Consider the following 14777-nt stretch of genomic DNA (forward strand, 5'->3'; position numbering starts at 1 on the left):
TCAGTGGCCTACTGATTTTGCTCGATTCCTTTTGTTTTTTCTAACAATTTATATGTTATAGTTTGCTAGCACGATACAGCGGCTAGTCCGCATTTTATATATATGTCCTTTTTATTAGGGGTGTCTTCCGGTGGAGTCGGACGATCTACCTCTAATAAACGGTCCGGGTTGAACCAACTACCATCATGATTTTGTATATCTTCTGAGCTGGATTTAAGCGCACAATTGTTAAAGTATGAAACGTTTTATATTTCTAAAAAAAATACCAAGGTGTGTACATCCGGTAACGCACGAAAGTTTAAAAAGACATTCGGCTCCATTTACTGAAAAGTTTCATAAGAATAAAAAAGAAGTTTAGGTACAGTCTCTTTGACGTACTATAAGTTCTTTGAGGGGTGTATGAAGAATTTCAATAAGTTCAAATCGCAACGTTTTTACGAAATATATAGGCCTGTGCGCGCACTCGGTCGCGCACGAAAGCCTGGAAATGCGATATCCATTTTATTGACAACTGTTGCAGAGAGTGCGCACACCGGGTCGCGCACGAAAGTTTAGTAAGGCTATTTTTATTTACAGACAAATTTTAATGTGTTTAAAAAAAGGCAAGGTACAGACTTTCGTATTCTGTATTGCTTTACAAGGAGTCTCTATGGAATTTGAACAGTGAAGAAAACGGCTTGTTTTCGAAAAAAATATTGCCAGAACTTTATTGCCAAAAGTATAGGTTGCATACACGACATTTTTCTGAATTAGCATTTTAAAAACTAATGAAATTCACAGAAAAAACCATAGGTTTTACACACGTTATAGTTAGGAAGTAGCATTTAACAAACCTATGAAATTCACTGAAAAAACCATAGGTTTGACACATGTTATAGTTAGCTGGAAATTTTACCGACATAAAACCAATGAAATTCCACGTTATAGTTAGTTGGACTCACTATAACTTGCGCGTGCAATGCACTGCTGATGACGTCACATATTACATCACTCATGACATGGTCAGTGACATCACTCATGACATCACTGATGACACCATCCAGTGAATATGTGTCTTTCTGAAAAATAAATATTAGTGAGTAATGTTTAAATATTTAAATATATATATTAGTGTTTCACTTTGTGTATAAGTGGCTACATGTGTTGGTAAGTAGCTACATGCGTATGTATATGGGTTATTAGATGTTTCTCTTAGTATCAGTATGAGTGTCTATATGGTTTGGTGGGGGTATTACTTAGCACATAGATGCATGAGTGACTGACTCTCTGTTTGTATGTGTTTTGAAGACAGCATATGTGCAGGACTGTATGGGTGGATGAGTGTGTATATGTGTTTGTTAGTGAGTGAATGACTGTCTCACTAGTGTCTTTATCAGTAACGACATATGTTTTAATCTAGTATATGTGAATATTGATGTATATAAGTGAGTATATGTGAGAGTAAGAGATTGAAAGAGTTCCTGTTTAAATAAGTATGTGTTTCTATAAGTGATTGTTTAAGAGAATAAATATGTGTAATTTTCAATAGAAGTAAGGTGGAAGTGTGTGTATAACTCTATATTCAAATAAATGGATGTTCAATAGTTTATTTGCACGTGTGAGTATGTCTGTGAGTAACTTTTCGATGATTGTCGGTGTGTAACAGGATGTATAGGTGTATCATTTCATATGATGAGTGAGTATATGTATGAGTGGATGTGTATATAGATGGTGGAATTACTGAATTACTTGTTGTAACTGATATGGGTATCTGCATTTTTTTTAAAATTTCAGTTTCTATTTTTGAATATGTGTTTCAAGGATTACATTACAGTGAAAGGAGGTCTGTCACTATGTCACAAGGATGGTGTCATCAGTGATGTCACTGACCATGTCATGAGTGATGTAATATGTGACGTCATCAGAAGTGCATTGCACGCGCAAGTTATAGTGAGTCCAACTAACTATAACGTGGAATTTCATTGGTTTTATGTCAGTAAAAATTCCAGCTAACTATAACATGTGTCAAACCTATGGTTTTTTCAGTGAATTTCATAGGTTTTTTAAATGCTACTTCCTAACTATAACGTGTGTAAAACCTATGGTTTTTTCTGTGAATATATATATATATATATATATATATATATATATATATATATATATATATATATATATATATATATATATATATATATATATATATACATATATATATATATATATATATATATATATATACTCGAACATTTACGAGCTATCGATAAGGCAGATTTTGCGTATCCGGTAGCCCGGCATTTTGCGGAACTGCATGGGAAGGATAGGAGTAAGCTGCAGTACTTCGGATTAGACTCTGTACCACAGAATGTAAGGGGAGGGGACCGCCTCAGACGGCTGCGTAGGCTTGAGTTGAGATATATTATAGATCTGTCGACCAAATATCCCAGAGGTTTGAATAGCGGTGAGGAGATGGCAGTTCACTTAGGGAAGTGAATAGAGAAAACTGTATGATATATTGTCAGGTATGCTGCAATATGACTCTGTTATCTGAAATATTGACCTTCTATTTTTCATTGTATGAGTTATGATACAGTGATAAATTCGATGTATTAGATTAAGTAATTAACTAATTTTTTTAGAAGAAAACTATTTTTTGCGACAATTTTGAGATTGGCTGAACACTGTTGATTCTGATGTAAAGGAATGAATTAGAAGAATTAATTATCAGTCTTGCTGTGATTGATAAAGTTAACAACTATGTGTATAAACTCACAAGGGACATTAGCCGATCCACGGCCAGATTGTATGGTATGTTCCATTCTCAATGTCTGTATACCCTCTGCGTGTATAAACGAATCAATTTACGGTTAAATAACATTTATGTGAATGTTAATGGGAGAAAACACACTCCAAGATGGCGCTGTGGTATATTCTGAGGGGTTAGTCCCTTGTTTATTGCCACTAAGCTGTGTAACTTTATTAACAGCTCATGGTTAAAGTGTCATTGACACTGACGAAGGCTGAACGCCGAAACACGTTTGTTGTTTGTTTCCTGATTAAAGAAACTGTTGGACCTGTCCCTTCAGAGTGCTGTGTTTTTTCTGCAGAAGCAAGAAAAATTCGAGCGATATATATATATATACGATATATGATATGCACCACTTTAATGCATAAATAAAAGCAACTGAAAAGAAGAAGTCTGACTCTGGCGATTTTTTTGATTATTGCTGTCTGCGTACCTGTCTGTGCACGAGGCACTTCGGAGACAAGTTGGATTAAATATATATATATATATATATTACCTACTGGCGGTCGCCAGTAGGTAGTTATAGTTAGGATTTTTTTCAATGTTAAATCTCAAAATTCTATTTGGAATAACTTTGGCACCGGTTGACGAATCTGCCTGAAAATTTCCTGAAAATTGCCTCGTCGAGCTCCGGTCCTTCCTTGAAAGTTTGGGGGGGATACGTCAAGCGGGGGCCGAGATAAAAGGGGGGTCCCAAAACGCGTTTTCCCCATGTAAATTTCCATAGGGCGGTTGATTTCACTTTTAGCCCGAACGGCTGAATGGATTTCCAGCAAACTTGGCAAAATTGAAGGGACTGGTAGCCCGATGTGCCTTTGCTATGTCTCAAGATATGTGCTGCAGTGGATTTTGAGTAATTTAGGTTCAAAAAAATATATATATCTATAGGCGCTCTCCGGTGCGCGCACCGGAGAGCGCTCCAGGCGCGACACGCGACTTGCGCGCAGGAAGCTGATTGGCTCTTGGGTGTCTGTAAACATTCTAAACAGTCTGGAGCGGCCGCCATCTTGTGTCTCGGTAAAATCGAGACACAAGGGGTTTGAACAAAAAAGGGGCAAATGACCATAAGGGGGAAGAGTAGACCTCCTCTGACCCCTAGGTTTGATGTGGGGGCTAAAATAGGGTCCTGCGGGGCATTACATTTTTTATTTTTTTTTTCGTTTTGCGCGGGGGAAGCGCATGGTACGCGCACCGACGAAGCACGGGGAAAATCCAGGACCATATTTATGAAGGCCTTGCGCTGCCAGTTTTGCGCCGCCTGTGCGTCAATTTTTGTGACGCACCAGCGGTGTAAAAAAATGCGCATTGTTACGCAATATTTAAAAAGTGACGCATCTATCTAGATGCGTCACTTTTTAAATATAGTGCAACGAGGCACATTTTTTTACACTGCTGGTGCGATGCGTCACTTTTCTGTGCGCACTCCTTATGACATTCCAGATGTGTCATATTTAATGTATGACGAATCATGTTGCAAGGAGTTACAGATACATCAGTATTTCTGACATATCTGTAAACATAAAAGTGACGCGAGGCAGGCGCAAGATTTTGACGCAACAGCATCCTAAAAGTGACGCAGAGAAATCTCATAGATTTCAGTACGTCGTTATTACCAAGCTTTTTGCGGGGGAATGCCCCCTCTGCATACATTATACCTGACGCAGATATAATGTGGCGCAGAGTTTTAAAAAGTGACCCATGTACCTAGATGCGTCACTTTTTAAAAATAGCATCAGGTATAATGCATGCAGAGGGGGTGTTCTCCCGCAAAAAGCTTTGTAATAGCGACGCAGTGAAATCTTTGAGATTTCACTGCGTCACTTTTAGGATGCTGTTGCGTCAAAATCTTGCGCCTGCTTTACAGCAGGTGTTAGACTGATGCAAGACCTTTCACATGGTGCTTTTTCCATGTGAAAGGACACATTACTGGAGTTGCGTCACTTTTGTGACGCACTCCAGCAATGCGTTACTTGGAATGTCATAAGGAGTGCGCACAGAAAAGTGACGCATCGCACCAGTGGTGTAAAAAAATGTGCCTCGTTGCGTTATATTTAAAAAGTGACGTATCTAGGTAGATGGGTCACTTTTTAAAATCAAGCGCCACATTATATCTGCGTGAGGTATAATGCATGCAGAGGGGGTGTTCCCCCGCAAAAAGCTTTGTAATAGCGACGCAGTGAAATCTTTGAGATTTCACTGCGTCACTTTTAGGATGCTGTTGCGTCCTTTAAATATAGTGCAACGAGGCACATTTTATTACACTGCTGGTGCGATGCGTCACTTTTCTGTGCGCACTCCTTATGACATTCCAGATGTGTCATATTTAATGTATGACGAATCATGTTGCAAGGAGTTACAGATACGTCAGTATTTTTGACATATCTGTAAACATGAAAGTGACGCGAGGCAGGCGCAAGATTTTGACGCAACAGCATCCTAAAAGTGACGCAGAGAAATCTCATAGATTTCAGTACGTCGTTATTACCAAGCTTTTTGCGAGGGATTGCCCCCTCTGCATACATTATACCTGATGCAGATATAATGTGGCGCAGAGTTTTAAAAAGTGACCCATGTACCTAGATGCGTCACTTTTTAAAAATAGCGTCAGGTATAATGCATGCAGAGGGGGTGTTCCCCTGCAAAAAGCTTGGTAATAATGACGCAGTGCGTCACTTTTAGGATGCTGTTGCGTCAAAATCTTGCGCCTGCTTCACAGCAAACCTTTCACATGGTGCTTTTTCCATGTGAAAGGACACATTACTGGAGTTGCGTCACTTTTGTGACGCACTCCAGCAATGCGTTACTTTTGTGTTTACAGATACGTCAGAAATACTGACATATCAGTAACTCCTTGCGAATTGATTAGTCATATATTAAATATGACATATCTGGAATGTCATAAGGAGTGCGTCCAGAAAAGTGACGCATCGCTGTTTTCACGTAGCGATGCGTCACTTTTCAGAAATGAGGCCTCCAGTTTATTCACTGTGTCATAACTTTCTTTTCTAACACTCACCTTCTTTCATTCCTCCTACTTCACTTCCTTTCACCTCTCATACCTTTCTGTTCTTTCTTACTCATTCTCCTTTCAATTATCAATGCACTATATTTCACTTACTCTTCATTTTTTTAAGAATATAGCTCTTTGATGAGAATTGGAGGTAGTTCTGAAAAGAACTTTTGGTTTTCTTCTTTTAACTGAACAGGAACAAAAACAGGGAATGGAAACTGCTCAACAGGAGCAAAAAGAAAACAAAAAAATTAGGGGTGGGAAGGGCAGCGATGGTTCTCCAATGCTCGAACCATGAGCAGGACACTTTGCTCCCCATAGGTGAGGAGTTGATTGCAGTATCTGCATTTGACGACCCCATGGTTAAATGCAGGTTGTATGTTTGGCACCTGCTCCTGCGATTGCTCTCTCCCAGAAGAAGTTGCTCCTCCGGTTGATGTAGAGGCCCCATCTCTGGGAACCTCTTGTGCCAGAGCCCTGACACTTTCCCGGGCAAAATTCTGGGGGTGCCTCCTCTCCACATGTCGAATCATGGTACAGTTCCCAAAAGAGTACTTTTTTTGGGGGTTACCCCGTGACAGGACCTGTTTGCAGATCCTGCACTCCACTTTTGGTGCATTCACCTTTTTCTGGTCTGCTGGAAACTTAAAAAATTTCCAAATGAAATGCTCTTTCACCTTTGGTTGAGGAGGCTCTTCATCGATTAATTCAGGCTCATCTTCACTGCTGGATGGTCTGGCAGCCATGATTAACCAAGAAATATGCAAGAGCAAAAAGGCAGGTCTTTCAGTCACAAAAGTGAAAGAAGAAGTGAAGGAAATGGGTGGGGATTTCATTCATTGTAAAAAAAAACTGTTAGCAACCAATGAAAAGTGTTATTTTAGGGTCACATGACCCGACGCGTTTACGCTGCGCGCTCCGGAGCACTTCCGGTGCGTTTACGCAGCGCGATCGTAGGCGCTTCCGGGGCGCAAACGTGGCGCGATCGTAGGCGCTTTTGCGTGCGTTTACGCGCCGCGAACGTAGGCGCTTCCGAGGGCACTTACGTTGTGCGCCGAAGTGACGTCATCAAACTTTTACAGAAATGCATAATCATTTTCCTTATTAAAAAAAACTAATTTTATTTGTATGGTACGAAATGTTTTGCATTATTATTAACTTTTCATTCATATTTTTTTTCACGAACGACAGTAGCGCTCTGGGTGCGCTTTCAGATGAGCTCACGGAAAAGCTTACCGGAGAGCTTAGCTGAAAGCTTCCCGGAGCGCGCACCCAGAGCGCAAAAGAAAAAAATTATTTAAAAAAAATGAATACTTTAAAAAAAACAGCAAATTGTAAAAAAAAAAAAAGGTTAGAAACTCGATATACAAAGGAATTAGCATTTAAAAAACCTATCAAATTCACTGAAAAAACCATAGGTTTAACACCAGTTATAGTTAGCTGGAAATTTTACTGATATAAAACCATTGAAATTCCCACGTTATAGTTAGATGGACTCACTATAACTTGCGCGTGCAATGCACTGCTGATGACGTCACATATTACATCACTCATGACATGGTCAGTGACATCACTCATGACATCACTGATGACATCATCCTTGAGACAGAGTGACAGACCTCCTTTCAGTGTAATGTAACCCATGAAACACATATTCAAAAATAGAAATTAACATTTTCAAAAAAATGGAGATACACATAAAAGTTACAACAACCAATTCAATAATTCCACCATCTATATACACATCCACTCATTCACCAACAGTTCTATATAGTCACTCATACATATACTCACTCATCATATGTAGTGATACACCTATACATCCTGTTACACACCAACAGTCATCCAAAAGTTACTCTCACACATACTCACACATGCAAGTAAACTATTGAACATCCATTTATTTGCATATACATCTAAACACACACTACCACCTTACTTCTAAGGAAACTTACACATACTTACTCTCTTAAACAATCACTTATAGAAACACATACTTATTTAAACAGGAACTCTTACAATCTCTTACTCTCACATATACTCACTTATATACATCAATATTCACATATACTAGATTAAAACATATGTAGTTACTGATAAAGACACTAGTGAGACAGTCATTCACGCAGTAACACACACATATACACACTCATCCACCCATACAGTCCTGCACATATGCTGTCTTCAAAACACATACAAAGAGAGAGTCAGTCATTCATGCATCTATGTGATAAGTAATACCCCCACCAAACCATACAAACACTCATACTGATACTAAAAAAACATCTAATAACCCATATACCTACACATGTAGCTACTCACCAACCCATGCAGCCACTTATAAACAAAGTGAAACACTAATACATATATTTAAATATTTAAACATTACTCACTAATATATGTATTCACTAACATACACTTAATAAGCCAGTTAACCAATCAATTTTTTTTTAAAAACCATCCATTTAGACACTTATTTAAACATTTATTCTTCCATCAACTTTTACATATACATATATAAAATATATTTATTTTTCAGAAAGACACACATTCACTGGATGGTGTCATCAGTGATGTCATGAGTGATGTCACTGACCATGTCATGAGTGATGTAATATGTGACGTCATCAGCAGTGCATTGCACGCGCAAGTTATAGTGAGTCCATCTAACTATAACGTGGGAATTTCAATGGTTTTATATCAGTAAAATTTCCAGCTAACTATAACTGGTGTTAAACCTATGGTTTTTTCAGTGAATATATATATATATATATATATATATATATATATATATATATATATATTGCAGTACTCTATCCACCAGGAATCCAATGAGGCAACACGGACTCGGATAGACACGCGGACCCAATTTCTTTATGCTATTTCATTTATTCAGTTTTCTGCTCTGCATCCCATGCCGCCATGACGCGTTTCGGTCCGACCTGGAACTTGATCACATGACGCGTTACTCATGGGCAGGCACCAAATTTTAAAGTGCAAAGTTCACAAATATCAAGCAGCTGTGTAATCACACATATAGAACTGGAAAACAGACTATATATTGCAATGTAGGTAAAACATACTACATATTAACAGAAAGTGGCTACAATGAAATGTACTAAGTTAAAATTCCAATGTAAACATTTCATTAATGTACAAAACTAAATACATAATCATTTAAATATGTATTATAAATAAAGTTAAAAAATCTCTTTCATTTTCTCTAAAAAGTTTCAACTATATATATACTGAAATTTTCCAGTAGCCACACAATACTTAAGTACAGTCTGTAAATTGCTGCTGAGAAAATAAAGCCCAAGTGGGCAAGCACTTCAGATAGGCAACCAAACCCAAAAATTTATGATCGATTATATCAACTGCCTAAATGTCAAAGGCACAAAATAACGTGATATATGAAGTAAAAAGTGATAAGTGAACCCAAATTGAATCAATGAAGATCCAAACATATAAACACCACTGTGTAAAAAGAATTGCTGATAAGTGAGATGTGTTGTTAAAAACAAATACATTATTTCATTCCAAAAGGACGCAAGTTTATACATTCAAATCATAGTATGACGTATAGGTGGAATTAAACTGATGGCAATATATCAAGTTGGACTTAAGTAGATCATTCATAACTCCCATTTGGCATAGAGGTATCAAAGCTATATAAATATATACTCTCTATATTACAGGTTTCATCAAAAATAAAGAGAACCAGCTCCACACAGCAAATGGTATAATGATTCATATACAAGTATATAAATCCTCCGTGGTGTTTAAGCCTGTAGGATGCTTGGAGTTAAGCTCCAGAATATACTTGGTCTCTAGCAATCGTAAGGCACTGTCTCTGTCCCCACCCTTGCGCGACGGCGGTATGCAGTCAATGGCATAATACCAAAGAAGAGTGTTATCACTGCCATGTTTAGCTTCAAAATGCCGTGCAACGGGGTATGATTGATCTTTATTATTGATCGCCCGGAGGTGTTGTAAAATCCTCATGTGCACAGGTAATTTTGTGCTGCCGATGTAACGGAGTGCACAAGGGCACGCCAAAACATAAACCACGTATTCCGTTTTGCATGTTATACGTCGTTTAATTTTTACCGGTTGGGGCAAGAAAGGGGTGTTATAGTCCTTAACGTTTTTTGCATGTTTACAAGCTTTACAAGTAAAGCATTTGAAAAAACCTTTTTGTTTAGACAGCCAATTGGAGGGTGGCCTGATTTCTGGATTACATTTGTCTAGGCAATTGCCCATAGATCTAGCTTTACGAAATGTCATTTGCGGGGTATGATTGCTCTTAATTAAATCCTCGCCAATGACTGGATCTTTTAACAGCAAATCCCAATGTCTCCTAAGTATTTTTCTTATGGCCGCTTGTTGTTTACTGTAAGTGACGATGACTCTCACCTTATTAGTAGCGCCATTGGATGCAATATGGATTTTAGGGGCCAGTGCACTGTCACGAGTCAAAGACTCAGTCTTGCGGATAGCCTTCTCTATAATAGAGGTACTGTAACCCCTTGAAAGAAACCTTTCCTTGCAGCTGTTTTGGGCCAGTTTACATTCCTCCACACTACTACAGATATGTTTGATCCTCAGCATCTCCCCATACGGGATGCTGTTAATCAAATGTTGGGGATGGTGGCTAGATGCATGTAATACTGAGTTCCCACCGGTCGGTTTGCGATGTAGTCTGGTACATAATCTATTGTTACAAATGTACACCTCCACATCGAGGAAGACTACCGACACCTTACTCATTTGGGCAGTATATATATTACCTACCGGCGTTCGCCAGAAGGTAGTTATAGTTAGGACCTATTGTCCATAGGAAATCTGCATAATTCTATTTGGAATAACTTTTGCGCCAATTGGGGAATTTGCGTGAAATTTTCCAAACTTTTGGCCAGCTCCGGTCCACTCCTATGCCAAAAGTTTCATTAAGATTCATCAAGCGGGGGCTGAGAAAAAACGGGGATCTCAAGACGAGTTTTCCCCATGCAATTTCCCTTAGGACCTTTAGCCGCAGGTGCAGCCCAAACTGCTGAACGGAATTACACCAAATTTGGCAAAGAGGGAGTCCTTAGTTCAGACTCGTGCCTTTTGCTTATTTGGTGTAAATCCGTTCAGTAGTTCCGGATAAAATGACAGTTAAAGTAAAGTAATTTATATATCTATGGGCGCGGTGGATCTGTGTACGTATCCACGTACCCCAAGCGCAGCCTACTCGCACCCTGCTGTGCACGTGCTGTATTTTAATTGGTTGTCAACACTCCAAATCAGGAAGTGTTGGCAGCCATCTTGTGCCTCGGTTGAACCGAGACACAAGAAACCCCCCAAAAAACACCGCAAAACATGAAAAGGGGACAGGGTAGACACACCCTGATCCCCTAGGCCTGCTCAGGGGGTCCCACAAGGACCCCCAAGGACCAAACAAAAATTTGGATGGGGGGGGGAATTGCGGGAAGCACAAAGGATCCACGCATCCTGCTGCTAAAAAAAAAAACCGAAGCGTGGGCTCCCGCGCTTTAAAGGTCATTAGCCCTCGGGGGCATTTTTGAAAAACTGTGTGGGGGTCCCAATCCGTCCCACACTGCCCCAGCGACTACCACCCCCCGGAGCTCTAACTTAATATAGGCAGGGGGCTCACAGCCCCCCACAGCCCTGGGGACCGCCACCCCCGGAGCTTGTTTAAAATGAGTGGGAGGCTCTCAGGCCCCCCAGCCCCAGGGACTGCCACCCCGGGGCTTAACAACATTTGGTGAGGGGGGCTCTGAGGCCCCCCCAGCCCCAGGGACCGCCACCTCTCTGAGCTTCTGAAAAATGTGGGAGCAGGGGCTGCATGGCCACCCTCCTGGAGCCTTGTCTAGGCCCTGGGGACCACCACCCCCCAGGGCCGGCTCCTGCAGTGTCCCAAGAGTGCCCACCCCTGGGACACTGTTGTTTGCAATATACTTTCAGTAAGAAACAAGGGAACCCACTAGGTAACCAAGGACCTGGGGTATCAGCTAAATTAAGAACAAATGGTCCTTGACAAGAGAATTCCTAAACTAAGTAATAATTATAGGCCACAATGAGCTCTATAACAAAGAAAAAGTCCAGCCGGACTTTGACATTTATTCAATGTATTGTGGATATGCTTAATCAGACGAACAAACAATAAAGCAGTGGGACACAGTCCTGCACCCACGATGCTACACATACAATCAAAACATACAAGTACTGGGGTTTTTCAGGCATTTAGGGGCATGAGCAAAAACAGTATTTAGAATGCATTTGCTTCACATATGTGGGAAACATACATTTTTTGGCACATAATAGTACACTTATTGTTTAGCCCACATATAGTGTCGACGGCGTTTCGATCCAATTGTTAATAATGGATCATCATCAGGACTTCCAATGTTAGCCTGAATGTAGAAAGCCTATGTTAACAGAAACAGGGAACAAGTCATAATATGTTTAACCAACTGTAATACTCATCAATTACGCAGCAACCTCATGCCATCCTTAAGGTGCTACAGAACATTCAAGTGAAGGTGTCATGCAACCAGTGCCAAACAATTACGACGCAATGGTGAACAATTCATGCCAAGATCAATTGCAGTTTAAAGCGCAAGTGTTGTGAAGTGGCATGCCACGGGTGTGTACAAACAGACGAATGGACTAGGTCAATTGTTGGTGCAGGGCGCGTACCAATTAATTTGAATTATGATACTATCGTGGGGTTGCAGGAGTGAATCAGCATGCAGCCCGAGGGGCGTGTTTACTTAACAGTCGCCGGGCGCAACCATTATAGGGTTCAAATACCTCAAGGAGATTGTTTGAATGAACCTGGTGGTGGGGAGAGGTGTTCCAACGGTGATCTGTAGCCAAGAATAAGGAGGAAATTAAACCCCACCTACAACCAAGAATCTTAACGTTATCTTCGTGGACCAGACATTTACCCGCAATTATCCTCCGATGTGTTGATAATAGGTCGGTCCTAGACCTACTTATAGGTAAGCGTTTTTCTGCACTGATGCTTACAACAATTATGCTGTAAGCCGATTTCTTCACGTCCTTGATACTGCAATTGCCCCGTAGCAGGTCCCACTCATGTTCACTTATTTCCTTGAATTTAGACGAATTGTACAACAGTACCGGATTAACCTGATACCGGACCATTGCCTGCAAAATTAATACATTAGGAGTAACAACACTCAGGTAAATGACTGGTCCACGAAGATAACGTTAAGATTCTTGGTTGTAGGTGGGGTTTAATTTCCTCCTTATTCTTGGCTACAGATCACCGTTGGAACACCTCTCCCCACCACCAGGTTCATTCAAACAATCTCCTTGAGGTATTTGAACCCTATAATGGTTGCGCCCGGGGACTGTTAAGTAAACACGCCCCTCGGACTCCTCCGGCAACACCTGACATGCATGTGCTGCATGCTGATTCACTCCTGCAGCCCCACGATAGTATCATAATTAAAATTAATTGGTACGCGCCCTGCACCAACAATTGACCTAGTCCATTCGTCTGTTAGTACACACCCGTGGCATGCCACTTCACAACACTTGAGCTTTAAACTGCAATTGATCTTGGCATGAATTGTTCACCATTGCGTCGTAATTGTTTGGCACTGGTTGCGTGACACCTTCACTTGAATGTTCTGTAGCACCTTAAGGATGGCATGAGGTTGCTGCGTAATTGATGAGTATTACAGTTGGTTAAACATATTATTACTTGTTCCCTGTTTCTGTTAACATAGGCTTTCTACATTCAGGCTAACATTGGAAGTCCTGATGATGATCCATTGTTAACAATTGGATCGAAACGCCGTCGACACTATATGTGGGCTAAACAATAAGTGTACTCTTATGTGCCAAAAAATGTATGTTTCCCACATATGTGAAGCAAATGCATTCTAAATACTGTTTTTGCTCATGCCCCCTAAATGCCTGAAAAACCCCAGTACTTGTATGTTTTGATTGTATGTGTAGCATCGTGGGTGCAGGACTGTGTCCCACTGCTTTATTGTTTGTTCGTCTGATTAAGCATATCCACAATACATTGAATAAATTTCAAAGTCCGGCTGGACTTTTTCTTTGTTATAGAGCTCATTGTGGCCTTTAATTATTACTTAGTTTAGGAATTCTCTTGTCAAGGAATATTTGTTCTTAATTTAGCTGATACCCCAGGTCTTTGGTTACCTAGTGGGTTCCCTTGTTTCTTACTGAAAGTATGTTGCGCAATCGCTGGATTGCAAGGGATTAATAATCCTATCTACTTCTTCTGAAGTGGGCCCGCACTGTACCCCCCTTGCTTGTAGTGTGAATTCCCACCCTGTTATTGTTTTGATTATGTCTGCTCCTCCACCTGTATACTCACTAGAATACATACAGAAGATTTGTGAAGGCCCTTCTTTATTTTCCGACACCACTGACAATACCCCTTCTACCACTCCATCAGCTCTACCTGAGCAATTGGAGAAATTAAAGAAAAAATATGTATGCCTGGATTTATTGACCCTTATGTTATGACAGTATCTCAAAGCAGAAATCATCCCATTAGGCTTAATAGTGAGAAATATTACGGGTATATTTACCGACAACCCTAAATATATCAAAGGGTTTAGCCACATTGGTACCACCTGCTCAAGGCACTGGTTAGTTTTGGGTATAGAAATAGCCATTGAGACACTTAGTACCCTTCAAGCAGAAATTGATGAAATTGAAAGAAAGGTTAAGGACGACACTCTTGTCCCTGATTCCAAAACACTTCTAGACCAGGTTCAAAAAACAGTTGATGAATTTCAACGAATTGAGCAGAACAAGAAGACCAATAAAGTCAAAAAAGACATTAAGTCTTTTCACATTGAATCAGTATACCCATACCTTCAGAAGGATTTCTATCAAAATAGGTCTAACACTAACCCACGCAATACAAGACCTTGGGGTCGTTTCAATCAACGCCAAACATTGGTTGGC

Source organism: Lissotriton vulgaris, chromosome 4_1 (assembly GCF_964263255.1).
Source record: "Lissotriton vulgaris chromosome 4_1, aLisVul1.2, whole genome shotgun sequence".
Classification (NCBI taxonomy): Eukaryota; Metazoa; Chordata; class Amphibia; order Caudata; family Salamandridae; genus Lissotriton; species Lissotriton vulgaris.